Source organism: Scyliorhinus torazame, chromosome 2, assembly GCF_047496885.1.
Source record: "Scyliorhinus torazame isolate Kashiwa2021f chromosome 2, sScyTor2.1, whole genome shotgun sequence".
Classification (NCBI taxonomy): Eukaryota; Metazoa; Chordata; class Chondrichthyes; order Carcharhiniformes; family Scyliorhinidae; genus Scyliorhinus; species Scyliorhinus torazame.
In genome coordinates this window covers 187,266,759-187,281,148 of record NC_092708.1, presented here as the reverse complement: position 1 = coordinate 187,281,148, position 14,390 = coordinate 187,266,759, and the positions used below count along the sequence as shown (strand labels likewise).

General features: G+C 48.9%; 1 protein-coding gene across 1 annotated transcript in view; it reads right to left on the bottom strand.

Annotated features, from left to right (window-relative positions):
* als2b (alsin Rho guanine nucleotide exchange factor ALS2 b) overlaps positions 1-14,390 on the bottom strand; it is a 296,702-nt gene that overhangs the window by 135,060 nt on the left and 147,252 nt on the right.

The window sequence follows — 14,390 nt, the reverse complement described above, 5'->3', positions numbered from 1 at the left end:
AGACAGGAACGGCCAGATGTCCAATATTCCAGCTATCCACAAGGCAGGGCAGCTCCTGTCACCATGGCAGGGTCACAGACACGAGGAATACGACAACCAGTTTTAGAAAATCAGTCACGTGGCACAGTGATTAGCACTGCAGCCTACGGCGCTGAGGACCCGGGTTCGAATCCCAGCCCTGGGTCACTGTCCGCGCGGAGATTGCACATTCTCCCAGTGTCCGCGTGGGTTTCACCCCCACAATCCAAAGATGTGCCGGTTACGTGGATTGACCACGATAAATTGCCCCTTAAATTGGAAAAAAAAATAATAGGGTACTCTAAATTTTATTTAAAAAAAGAAAATCGGTCAAAGGGTACAACAGAACAGCCCAAAGACATGTATTCCTTCAGAAGCAAAAAACGGTTACTGAAGGAGAAGAAAATATCGTTGTAAAACACTGGAGGGTTAAACCAGACCCCGAAACCTGACCTGAAATGTTATCCCTGCTTTTCTCTCAGCAAATGCTCCCTGATCTGCTGAATATTTCCAGCACTTGGTTTTATTTTGGATTTTTAGCATCCGCAATATTTAGATTTTGCTGAAGGCAACATTATTCCTCCCTTCAGCGTACTCAGCTAATCCACACGTGGACCTTCACCTAATCTGGACATGAAATCCGTGAGGTGCTTCCTTTTTTTGAAGTGTAGTTGCCACTGTTGTAATGTTAGCAAACACAGCAGCCAATTTACACCCAAGATTCCACACACAGCAAGGAGTCATTTCGGTTTGATGCGATGTTGGGGACAAATGCTGGACAGGACACCAGTGAGACAGCCAGCACTTCTGTAAATAGTGGTTTCTATGGTTCTAGTGTCCTGGCATCTTTTGCACCTACCAGAGACGGAAGGTACTTCATCAGAAAGACACCTCCGCTAACAGTGCAGCACTCCCTCAAAGGGTAGATAACCTTGAGCCCACTGCTCCTCACCCAATACCCTCTCTGAACCTCTCCATTACATTAGTTTATATCACTCTTAACATAACTATTGTTCTATAACAGCCTGGATCTATAAGGTACCTCAGGCAGGCGTCAAACAAAATTCAAAACCACGTTACATAAGGGGATATTAGGACAGGCAAGTAGAGGAGAGAGAGGAGGAGAGATTTAGGGAGGGAATTCCAGAGTGTTGAGCCTGGATAACTGAAGGCACAGCCGCCAATGGTGGAACGATTAAAATGGTGAAGCAGTAAAAAATGAACTATGCCAGCACTGCACCCACAGAGAGACTAAAACTGCAGCCTGGATGTTCTGATTAAACATATAAAGAAATGGCTTGCCTCAATTTCCCCCAATTCTCTCCCGACAGACACCAATTCCGACTCAATCAGCTCCCTAGATGCTGTCGGTACTCAGAAGTTCATTTGGGAACCTAAATGGGATGAGTCAGTGGGGTTTGCAAACATGCAGCTGCTACCTTCCCTCCTAATATTCACATGCAAACACTTTCCAGCAAGGGTGGCGGGAAGCAATAAACGGGAGTCCTTCGGGTCTGCCAGAGGACACACTCCCTTTGCTGATGGACACAAGCAAGTATAGAGGTTCAGCATTGCAGTGAAGAAACAGTGAGATAATAATAACCTTTATAATAATCTTTATTGTCACAAGTAGGCTTACATTACCACTGCAATGAAGTTACTGTGAAAATCCCCTAGTCACCACATTCCGGCACCTGTTCGGGTACACAGAGGGAGAATTCAGAATGTCCACTTCACCAAACAGTACGTCTTTCTGGACTTATGGGAGGAAACCCGAGCACCCGGAGGAAACCCACGCAGACACGGGGAGAATCTGCACAGACAGTGACCCAAGCCGGGGATCGAACCTGGGACCCTGGAGCTATGAAACAACAGTGCTACCCAGCTACCCTTTCTGATGAAAAAGGCATCTTTCTGATGAAATACCTTCCCTCTCTGGCGGGTGTAAAAGATGCCAACATCAAGATTGATGGTGCTTGAATTGATCAAAAATAGTCCACTCCCTGGCAGAGAACGGACGAACCAAACCCAGACCAATGAGTGTAGATGCTGTAGAACATAGAACATTACAGCGCAGTACAGGCCCTTCGGCCCTCGATGTTGCACCGACCTGTGAAACCACTCTAAAGCCCATCTACACTATTCCCTTATCGTCCATATGTCTATCCAATGACCATTTGAATACCCTTAGTGTTGGCGAGTCCACTACTGTTGCAGGCAGGGCATTCCACGCCCTTACTACTCTCGGAGTAAAGAACCTACCTCTGACATCTGTCTTATATCTATCACCCCTCAATTTAAAGCTATGTCCCCTCCTGCTAGCCATCATGATCCGAGGAAAAAGGCTCTCACTGTCCACCCTATCCAATCCTCTGATCATCTTGTATGTCTCAATCAAGTCACCTTCTTCTCTCTAACGACAACAGCCTCAAGTCCATCAGCCTTTCCTCATAAGATCTTCCCTCCATACCAGGCAACATTCTGGTAAATCTCCTCTGCACCCTTTCCAATGCTTCCACATCCTTCCTATAATGCGGTGACCAGAATTGCACGCAATACTCCAAATGCGGCCGCACCAGAGTTTTGTACAGCTGCAACATGACCTCATGGCTCCGAAACTCAATCCCTCTACCAATAAAAGCTAACACACCATACACCTTCTTAACAACCCTCTCAACCTGGGTGGCAACTTTCAGGGATCTATGTACATGGACACCAAGATCTCTCTGCTCACCCACACTGCCATGAATCTTACCATTAGCCCAGTACTCTGTCTTCCTGTTATTCCTTCCAAAATGAATCACCTCACACTTTTCTGCATTAAACTCCATTTGCCACCTCTCAGCCCAGCGCTGCAGCTTATCTATGTCCCTCTGTAACTTGTAACATCCTTCCGCACTGTCCACAACTCCTTCCGCATTGTCCACAACTCCACCAACTTTAGTGCCATCTGCAAATTTACTCACCCATCCTTCTACGCCTTTCTCCAGGTCATTTATAAAAATGACAAACAGCAGTGGCCCCAAAACAGATCCTTGTGGTACACCACTAGTAACTGGACTCCAGTCTGAACATTTCCCATCAACCACCACCCGCTGTCTTCTTTCAGCTAGCCAATTTCTGATCCAAACTGCTAAATCACCCTGAATCCCATGCCTCCGTATTTTCTGCAGTAGTCTACCATGGGGAACCTTTACTGAACGCTTTACTGAAATCCATATACACCACATCAACTGCTTTACCCTCGTCTACCTGTTTGGTTGCCTTCTCAAATATTCAATAAGGTTTGTGAGGCACGACCTACCCTTCACAAAGCCGTGTTGACTATCTCTAATCAAATTATTCCTTTCCAGATGATTATACATCCTATCTCTTAAAAACCTTTCCAAGATTTTGCCCACAACAGAAGTAAGGCTCACTGGTCTATAGTTACCGGGGTTGTCTCTACTCCCCTTCTTGAACAAGGGGACATTTGCTATCCTCCAGTCTTCTGGCACTATTCCTGTTGACAAAGATGACTGAAAGATCAAAGACAAAGGCTCAGCAATCTCCTCCCTAGCTTCCTAGAGAATCCTAGGATAAATCCCATTCGGCCCAGGGGACTTATCTATTTTCACACTTTCCAGAATTGCTAACACCTCCACCTTATGAACCTCAAGCCCTTCTAGTCTAGTAGCCTGAATCTCCTCGACAATATTGTCTTTTTCCTGTGTGAATACTGACGAAAAATATTCATTTAGCACCTCTCCTATCTCCTCAGACTCCACGCACAACTTCCCACTACTGTCCTTGACTGGCCCTACTCTGACCCTAGTCATTCTTTTATTCCCGACATATCTATAGAAAGCTTTAGGGTTATCCTTGATCCTACCTGCCAAAGACTTCTCATGTCCCCTCCTGGCTCTTCTTAGCTCTCTCTTTAGGTCTTTCCTAGCCAACTTGTAACTCTCGAGCGCCCTAACTGAACCTTCATGTCTCATCTTTACATAAGCCTCCTTCTTCCTCTTGGATTGGATTTGTTTATTGTCACGTGTACCGAGGTACAGTGAAAAGTATTTTTCTGCAAGCAGCGCAACAGATCATTAAGTACATGAGAAGAAAAGGGAATAAAAGAAAATACATAATAGGGCAACACAAGGTTTCGACTACTTTAGTAAACCACGGTTCCCTTGATCGACCACTTCCTCCTTGCCTGACAGGTACATACTTATCAAGGACACGCAGTAGCTGTTCCTTGAACAAGCTCCACATTTCCATTGTGCCCATCCCTTGCAGTTTTCCTCTCCATCCGATGCATCCTAAGTCTTGCCTCATTGCATCATAATTGCCTTTCCCCCAGGTATTACTCTTGTCCTGCGGTATATACCTATCCCTTTCCATCACTAAAGTAAACGTAATCGAATTGTGGTCACTATCATCAAAGTGCTCACCTACCTCCAAATCCAACACCTGTCCTGGTTCATTACCCAGTACCAAATCCAATATGGCCTCGCCTCTCGTTGGCCTATCTACATACCGTGTCAGGAAACCCTCCTGCACACATTGGACAAAAACGGACCCATCTAAAGTACTCGAACTATAGCGTTTCTAGTCAATATTTGGAAAGCTAAAGTCCCCCATAACAACTACCCTGTTGCTTTCGCTCCTATCCAGAATCATCTTTGCAATCCTTTCCTCTACATCTCTGGAACTTTTCGAAGGCCTATAGTAAACCCCTAACAGGGTGACCTCGCCTTTCCTGTTTATAACCTCAGCCCACACTACCTCAGTAGACGAGTCCTCATCAAACGTCCTTTCTGCCACCGCAATACTGTCCTTTTTTTAAAAATATATTTTATTCAAGATTTTTTTGGCCAAACATAACAGTACACAGTTTTTCTTTTTAACAACAATAAAACAATATAAATAACAGTGGCCAGTTTTAAACAAATAAATAAATAATATATAAACAAAAACTGCCTTATCAAAAATAGTTACTCTCCAAAAGTACAATCTAACAGTCCAATATACATTACCTAAAACAAATGCCTATACATATACAATGACATCCCTGAGAGCCCGCCCGGGTCCTTCCCCCGCCCCCCCGGGTTGCTGCTGTTGCCTTCTTTCTTTTCCATTCCCTCTATCGTTCTGTGAGGTAGTTGACGAACGGTTGCCACCGCCTGGTGAACCCCTGAGCCGAACCCCTTAATACGAACTTGATCCGTTCTAGTTTTATAAACCCTGCCATGTCATTTATCCAGGTCTCCACGCCCGGGGGTTTGGCTTCCTTCCACATAAGCAATATCCTGCGTCGGGCTACTAGGGACGCAAAGGCTAAAACATCAGCCTCTCTCGCCTCCTGTACTCCCGGCTCTTCTGCGACCCCGAATATAGCCAACCCCCAGCTTGGCTCGACCCGGACCACCACCACCTTCGAAAGCACCTTCGCCACCCCCACCCAGAACCCCTGTAGTGCCGGACATGACCAGAACATGTGGGTGTGATTTGCTGGGCTTCTCGAGCATCTCCCACACCTGTCCTCTACCCCGAAAAATTTACTGAGCCGTGCTCCAGTCATATGCGCCCTGTGTAAAACCTTAAATTGTATCAAGCTTAGCCTGGCACACGAGGACGAGGAGTTTACCCTACGTAGGGCATCAGCCCACAGCCCCTCCTCAATCTCCTCCCCCAGCTCTTCTTCCCATTTCCCTTTCAGCTCATCTACCATGATCTCCCCCTCGTCCCTCATTTCCCTATATATATATCCGACACCCTACCATCCCCCACCCATGTCTCTGAGATCACTATCTTGCACCTCCTGCGTTGGAAGCTGCGGGAATTCCCTCAACTGTTGCCTCGCAAACGCCCTCAGTTGCATATACCTAAACGCATTCCCTTGGGGCAACCCATACTTTTCCGTCAGCGCTCCCATACTTGCAAACGTCCCATCCAGGAACAGATCTCTCAGTTGTACTACCCCAGCACTTTGCCATGCTCCAAATCCGCCATCCATTCTCCCCGCAACAAACCTATGGTTATTTCTTATCGGGGACCGCACCGAGGCTCCCGTCCTTCCCCTATGCCGTCTCCACTGCCCCAAAATTTTTAGTGTTGCCACCACCACTGGGCTTGTGATGTATTTCTTCGGTGAGAACGGCAACGGTGCCGTCACCATTGCTTGTAGGCTGGTCCCCTTGCAGGACGCCCTCTCCAATCTCTTCCACGCCGCTCCCTCCCCTTCTCCCATCCACTTACACACCATTGAGATATTGGCGGCCCAGTAATAATCGTTTAGGCTCGGTAGTGCCAGCCCCCCCCTATCTCTACTACGCTGCAAGAACCCCCTCCTCACTCTCGGGGTCTTCCCGGCCCACACAAAACTCATAATACTTTTCTCAATTCTCTTCAAAAAAGCCTTCGTGACCATCACCGGGAGGCACTGAAACACAAAGAGGAATCTCTGGAGAACCACCATTTTAACCGCCAGCACCCTACCTGCCAGTGACAGGGACACCATGTCCCATCTCTTGAAATCCTCCTCCATCTGTTCCACCAATCGTGTTAAATTAAGCCGGTGTAAGGTTCCCCAATTCTTGGCTATCTGAATCCCTAAGTACCGGAAGTCTCTGGTTACCTTCCTCAGCGGTAAATCCTCTATTTCCCTGCTCTGCTCCCCCGGATGCACCACAAACAACTCACTTTTCCCCATGTTCAATTTGTACCCCGAAAAATCCCCAAACTCCCCAAGTATCTGCATTATCTCTGGCATCCCCTCCACCAGGTCCGCATCATACAACAACAAATCATCCGCATACAAAGATACCCGGTGTTCTTCTCCTCCCCTAAACACTCCCCTCCACTTCCTGGAACCCCTCAGTGCTATGGCCAGGGGCTCAATCGCCAATGCAAACAATAACGGAGACAGGGGACACCCCTGCCTCGTCCCTCTGTGAAGCCGGAAATAATCAGACCTCCGTCCATTCGTGACCACACTCGCCATCGGGGCCCTATACAGCAACTGTACCCATCTGATATACCCATCTCCAAAGCCAAATCTCCTCAACACCTCCCACAAATAATCCCACTCCAGTCTGTCGAATGCTTTCTCGGCATCCATCGCCACCACTTTCTCCGCTTCCCCCTCTGGCGGGGGCATCATCATTACCCCTAGCAACCTCCGTATGTTTGTGTACAGCTGTCTCCCCTTCACAAACCCGGTTTGGTCCTCATGGACCACCCCCAGGACACAGTCCTTTATCCTCGTCGCCATCACCTTGGCCAGAATCTTAGCATCCACGTTTAAAAGGGAAATGGGCCTATAGGACCCGCATTGCAGCGGGTCTTTTTCCTTCTTTAAGAGGAGCGATATCGTTGCCTCTGACATAGTCGGGGGCAGCTGCCCCCTTTCCCTCGCCTCATTAAAGGTTCTCGTCAAAAGCAGGGCCAGCAAGTCCATATACTTTCTATAAAATTCCACCGGGAATCCGTCTGGTCCCGGGGCCTTCCCCGTCTGCATGCTCCCAATCCCTTTCACTACCTCCATCTCAATCTGTGCTCCCAGTCCCGCCCTCTCCTGTTCCCACCTTAGGGAATTCCAGCTGCTCCAGAAAGCACATCATTGTCTCCTTCCCTTCCGGGGGCTGAGCTTCATATAATCTTTCGTAGAATGCCTTGAACACCCCATTCACTCTCTCCGCTCCCCGCTCCATCTCTCCCTCCTCATCTCTCACCCCCCCTATCTCCCTCGCTGCTCCCCTCTTCCTCAGTTGGTGGGCCAGCAACCGGCTCGCCTTCTCTCCATTCGTACTGTACACCCTGTGCCCTCCTCCATTGTGCCTCTGCATTACCCGTAGTCAACAAGTCAAATTCTACATGTAGCCTTTGTCTTTCCCTGTACAGTCCCTCCTCCGGTGCCTCCGCATATTGTCTGTCCACCCTCAAAAGCTCTTGCAGCAACCGCTCCCTTTCCCTACCCTCCTGCTTTCCTCTATGTGCCCTGATAGATATCAGCTCCCCTCTAACCACTGCCTTCAATGCCTCCCAGACCACTCCCACCTGAACCTCCCCATTATCATTAAGCTCCAGGTACCTTTCAATACACCCCCTCACCCTTAAACATACCCCCTCATCTGCCAATTTTCCTCCCCTATCTCCAGGTCCACCCAGCGTGGAGCGTGGTCCGAGATAGCTATGGCCGTGTACTCTGTCCCTGTCACCTTCGGGATCAATGCCCTTCCCAAAATAAAAAAGTCTATCCGTGAATATACTTTATGAACATAGGAGAAAAACGAGAACTCCTTACTCCTAGGCCTGCTAAATCTCCAGGGGTCTACTCCTCCCATCGGCTCCATGACGTCCTTGAGCACCCTAGCTGCACCCGGCCTCCTCCCGGTCCTGGTCCTCGATCTGTCCAGCCCTGGGTCCAGCACCGTATTGAAGTCTCCCCCCATTACCAACTTTCCCGCCTCTAGGTCCGGGATATGTCCCAACATACGCCTCATAAAATTTGCATCATCCCAGTTCGGGGCGTATACGTTCACCAGAACCACCGCCTCCCCTTGCAATCTGCCACTCACCATCACATATCTACCCCCACTATCCGCCACTATGGTCTTTGCCTCAAACAGTACCCGTTTCCCCACTAATATAGCCACCCCCCTGTTCTTTGCATCTAACACCGAATGAAACACCTGCCCCACCCATCCTTTGCGTAGTCTGACCTGGTCTATCAGTTTCAAATGCGTCTCCTGCAACATAACCACATCTGCCTTTAATTTCTTTAGGTGTGCGAGTACCCGTGCCCTTTTAAATCGGCCCGTTCAGCCCTCTCACATTCCTTGTGATCATCCGGGTTGGGGGGCTCTTTACCCCCCATCCTTGTCGACTAGCCATCCCCTTTTTTAATCCAGCTCCTCACCCGGTTCCCACGTACCCGTATATCCCCCCGACGGCGCCCTCCCGCCTCGACCACCTCACCCCATACCAGCTCCCCCTTCTCCCCAGCAGCAGTAACCCAGTTAACCCCCCCCCCCCGCTAGATCCCTTTCTAGCATAGTTGCACCCCCCCCATGTTATTCCCAGAAGCCAGCAAACTCTGGCGGACCTCGGCTTCCCCCCGTGACCTCGGCCCCCACTGTGCGAGGCCCCCTCTTTCCTGCTTCCCTGTTCCCGCCATGATTACCACAGCGCGGGAACAAAGCCCGCGTTTCCCACTTGGCCCCGCCCCTAATGATCGGCGCCCACAGTTCCTCATCCTCCCTACCCCCCTCCCCCACAACATGGGGAAGAGAGAAAAGTTACAGGGTCGCAAGATTAACAACGTGAAAAATCATCCCCTCCCCCCTTTACCCCACGTAATCACCCCACCACTTTGTTCTAGCAAACCTGGCTAATTTTGCATATGATCCTAGTATCTATCACTATCTACGACAGTTGCAAGTTCTTTAAAAACATTCTTTTTCTTGCCCGCCTATTCCAGCTTCTCGTCCACAATAAATGTCCACGCCTCTTCTGCCGTCTCAAAGTAGTGGTGCTTCCCTTGGTGTGTGACCCACAATCTTGCCGGCTGCAACATTCCGAATTAGACCTTCCTTTTGTGAAGCACCGCCTTAGCCAGATTAAAACTTGCCCTCCTTCTCGCCACCTCCGCACTCCAATCTTGATATACGCGGATCACCGCGTTCTCCCACCTACTGCTCCGAGTTTTCTTCGCCCATCTGAGAACCATCTCTCTGTCATTATAGCGGAGAAATCTCACCACTATGGCCCGAGGTATTTCTCCAGCCCTCGGTCTTCGCGCCATAACTCGATAAGCTCCCTCCACCTCCAACGGGCCCGTCGGGGCCTCCGATCCCATTAACGAGTGAAGCATCGTGCTCACATATGCCCCGACGTCCGCCCCTTCTGCGCCTTCGGGGAAGACCAAGAATCCTTAAATTCTTCCTCTTCGCATTATTCTCCAGCACCTCCAGCCTTTCCACACACCTTTTGTGTTGTGCCTCGTGCATCTCTGTCTTCACCACCAGGCCCTGTATTTCGTCTTCATTCTCAGCAGCCTTTGCCTTCACGACCCGAAGCTCCTGCTCCTGGGTCTTTTGCTCCTCCATTAGCCCTTAAATCGCCTGTAATATCGGGACCAGCAGCTCCTTCTTCATCTCCTTTTTTAGTTCTTCCACACAGCGCCGCAGGAACTCTTGTTGGTCAGGGCCCCATACTAAACGGCCACCTTCCGACGCCATCTTGCTTTGTGCTTGCCTTCCTTGCCGCTGCTCTAGAGGATCCTCCGCAATCCGGCCACTTTCCTCTCCTTTTTCCATCCGTATCCAGGGGAGATTCCCTTCTGGTTTACCGCACAGTGTTTTTAGCCGTTAAAATTGCCGTTGGGGCTCCTATTAAGAGCCCAAAAGTCCGTTCCACCGGGAGCTGCCGAAACGTGCGACTTAGCTGGTCATCGCCGCACCCGGAAGTCCGTAATACTGTCCTTGACTAACAATGTCACCACTTCCCCTCTTTTACCACCTTCTCTGAGCTTACTGAAATATCTAACCCCGGCACCTGCAACAACCATTCCTGTCCCTGCACTATCCATGTCTCCGAAATGGCCACATCATCGAAGTCCCAGGCACCAACCCATGCCGCAAGTTCCCCCACCTTATTCCGGATGCTCCTGGCATTGAAGAAGACACGCTTTTTAACCACATTCCTGCCGGTACACTCCTGCAACTTTGAAACCTTACTCATGACCTCACTACTCTCTCAACCTCCTGTATACTCTCAACCTCCTGTATACTGGAGCTACAATTCAGGTTCCCAAGCCCCTGAACTAGTTTAAACCCTCCCGAAGAGCATTAGCAAACATCCCCCCCCAGGATATTGGTACCCCTCGGGTCCAGGTGTAGACCATCCCGGTTGTAGAGGTCCCACCTACCCCAGAATGAGCCCCAATTATCCAGAAATCTGAAGCCCCCTCTCCTGCACCATCCCTATAGCCACATGTTAAACATTAATCAAAGGCAGGCTAGAGCATCATTGGATCCCGTCAAGTGCCACACAGTTTATCGTCAACACTTTGCCAGTAAGTTGCACTATAGCATTGGAGCTTCACATCACCAGGGTCCCAGGTTCGATTCCTGGCTTAGGCCACTGTCTGTGTGGAGTCTATATGTTCTCCCCGTGTCTGCATGGTTTTCCTCCAGGTGCTCCGGTTTCCTGCCACAAGTCATTAAAGACGTGGTCGTTGGGTGAATTGGGCATTCTGAATTCTCCCTCCTTGTACCCGAACAGGTGCTGGAATGTGGCGACTAGGGGCTTTTCACAGTAACTTCGCTGCCGCGTTAATGTAAGCCTACTAGTGACAATAAAGATTTTTAAAATAATAATAAAAATAAGGACAGACCATACTATGCCTGGAGGGAGAGTTGCTGCCTTTTCAAGTTTCACTTCGCTCTCAGGCGCATCATTGAACTCCTGGGATCACAAATAATTTCTGTGCAATAGACTCAAAGAGGACAGGGGAAAACAGAAAATAGAAGAAGGAGGTCGTCATTTGGCCCTTTGAGCCTGCTCTGCCATTTATTATGATCATAGCTGATCATTAAGTTCAATACCCTGATTCTGCCTTCTCCCCATATCCCTTGATCCCTTTAGCCCCAAGAGCTATCTAATTCCTTCTTGAAATTACACAACGTTTTGGCCTCAACTACTCTGTGGCATCAAATTCAACAGGTTCACCAGTCTCTGGGTGAGGAAATTTCTCCTCACCACATGCTACGTGGGGCAGCACGGTAGCATAGTGGTTAGCATTGTGGCTTCACAGCGCCAGAGTCCCAGGTTCGATTCCCTGCTGGGTCACTGTCTGTGCAGAGTCGGCACGTTCTCCCCGTGTCTGCGTGAGTTTTCTCCGGGCGCTCCGGTTTCCCCTCTCAGTCCAAAGACGTGCAGGTTAGGTGGATTGGCCATGTTAAATTGCCCTTAGTATCCAAAAAGGTTAGGAGGGGTTATTGGGGCAAGGGGATGGGGTTGAAGTGAGGGCTTAAGTGGATCGGTGCAGACTCGGTGGGCCGAATGGCCTCCTTCTGCACTGTATGTTCGATGCTACGTTCTAAAAGGTGTCCTCAAACTATGACCCCTAGTTCTGGACATCCCCACCATCAGGAACATTCTTTCTCCGTCTAATCCTGTTAGAATTTTGCAAGTTTCTATGAGATCCCTTCTCACTCTTCTAAACTCCAATGTATATAATCTTAACCAATTTAGTCTCCCTAATATGACAGTCCTGCCATCCCAGGAATCAGCCTGGTAAACCTTTGCTGCACTCCCTCCACAGCAAGAACATGAACGTTATAAGGACACCAAGACTGCACACAATACTCCAGGTGTGGCCTCACCAATATCCTGTACAATTGCAGTAAAACATCTCCATTCCTCTACTCAAATCCTCTTGCTATGAAGACCACCATACCATGTGTCTTCTTTACTGCCTGCTGTACCTGCGTGCTTACTTTCAGCGACTGAGAGGACACCAAGATCTCGCTGAGTATCCACCTCTCTCAATTTACACCCAAATATAATCTGCCTTCCTATTTTTGCTACCGAAGTAGATAACCTCACATTAATCCACATTACACTGCATCTGCCATGCATGTGCCCACTCACTCAGCCTCTTCAAATCCTGCTGAAGCATGTCTGCATCCTCCTCACAGTTCACCCTCCCACCCAACTTTGTATCATCTGCAAATTTGGAGATAATACATTTAGTTCCCTCGTCCAAATCATTAATATACAATGTGAACAGTTGGGGGTCCGAGCACAGATCCCTGCGGTACCCCACTAGTCACTGCCTGCCAATCAGAAAAAGACCCATTTATTCCAACTTTTTGCTTCTTGTCTGCTAACCAGCTTTCTATCCATCTCAAGACATTACCCGTAATCCCATGCACTTTTACATATTAATCTGCTATGCGAGACCTTGTCGAAAACCTTCCGAAAGTCGAAATAAACCACATCCACCGGTTCTCCCTGGTCAACTCTACTTGTTACATCTTCAAAGAATTCTAGTAGATTTGTCAAGCATGATTTTCCTTTCGTAAATCTTTGCTGACTTTGTCTGATTACTCTACTGCTTTTCAAATGCTGTGCGATGAAATCCTTGATAATGGACTCCAGCAACTTGGACTGGATTTGTTTACTGTCACGTGTACCGAGGTACAGTGAAAAGTATTTTTCTGTGAGCAGCTCAACAGATCATCAAGTACATGGGAAGAAAAAGGAATAAAAGAAAATACATAATAGGGCAACACAAGGTATACAATGTAACTACATAAGCACCAGCATCGGATGAAGCATACAAGGTGTAGAATTTTACTCTTTTAAAAAATGTTTTTATTCGTCATTTTCACATTTTCCTTCAAAATTTACACCCCACCCACAAACAGTAAGAAATACAAAATCAATCCCCTTAACAATACCAACGATCCCATCCTCCCACCACCCCAAACACCGGCCCACCTGTCAATATGTGCATCCAATAAAACAAACCCTCCCACGGTGGCAACAAAAAAAACAAAGGAGAAAAAGAAAACGGAGTCCGGGACCGCCCATGGTCACCATTGATCTATAGAGTCCACTCCCCCTCCCCCCCCACACTCAACGCCCTCCAACCTCTGAAAGAGTACGGTACATGATACCCAAGAGTTGTACCCCCCCTCCCCAACATAGTCTCAAACGCCTCCCGTCCACTGCCTCTTGTAAAACTCCTCCCCCCAACCTCTGTTCCTTCCACCCCCCCCCCCCCCAAACTTTCCACCCCGGCTAGGCCACTTGGACCCTGTTCTGCCAGGCTCTGATGGCCACAGCCCCTCCCCCCACCTCACTCCAGTTCACTGGCCGGCTTAAACCGGCCAGCGTGGAGGCCCCCGCCCGGGTCCCTTTCCCCCTTGCCCGGCCCTAGGAAAGCCCAGAAATCCCCTTTTAGCACACAAACCCCGCATATCCACCTACACACCAAAGAGCCCTCATTTTGAGTGAAAGTCCCGTCCCTTCCCTTGTCCAAATATATACAACATTGGCTCCTTTAGCCCATACACCCACATGCAGTGAAACAAAATCGAACAAAATACAATCATGAGGCTCCTTTAGCCCATAACGAAGAAAATACAATCATGAGGTTACATCGGCACATGGCCATTTCTCAGTTCTGCCAGTCCTTCTGCCTTCGCAAACTCCTCCGCCGCTCAAAAATAAAAGTCTTTGAGCTTGTAAGTCACCCTCAGCTTCGCTGGATATACAATGCCACACTGCACCTTGTTAATGTACAGTGCCCTCTTCACCTGGTTGAAGGCAGCCCGCCTCCTCGCCAGCTCCACCGTAAAGTCCTGGCATACACGAATACC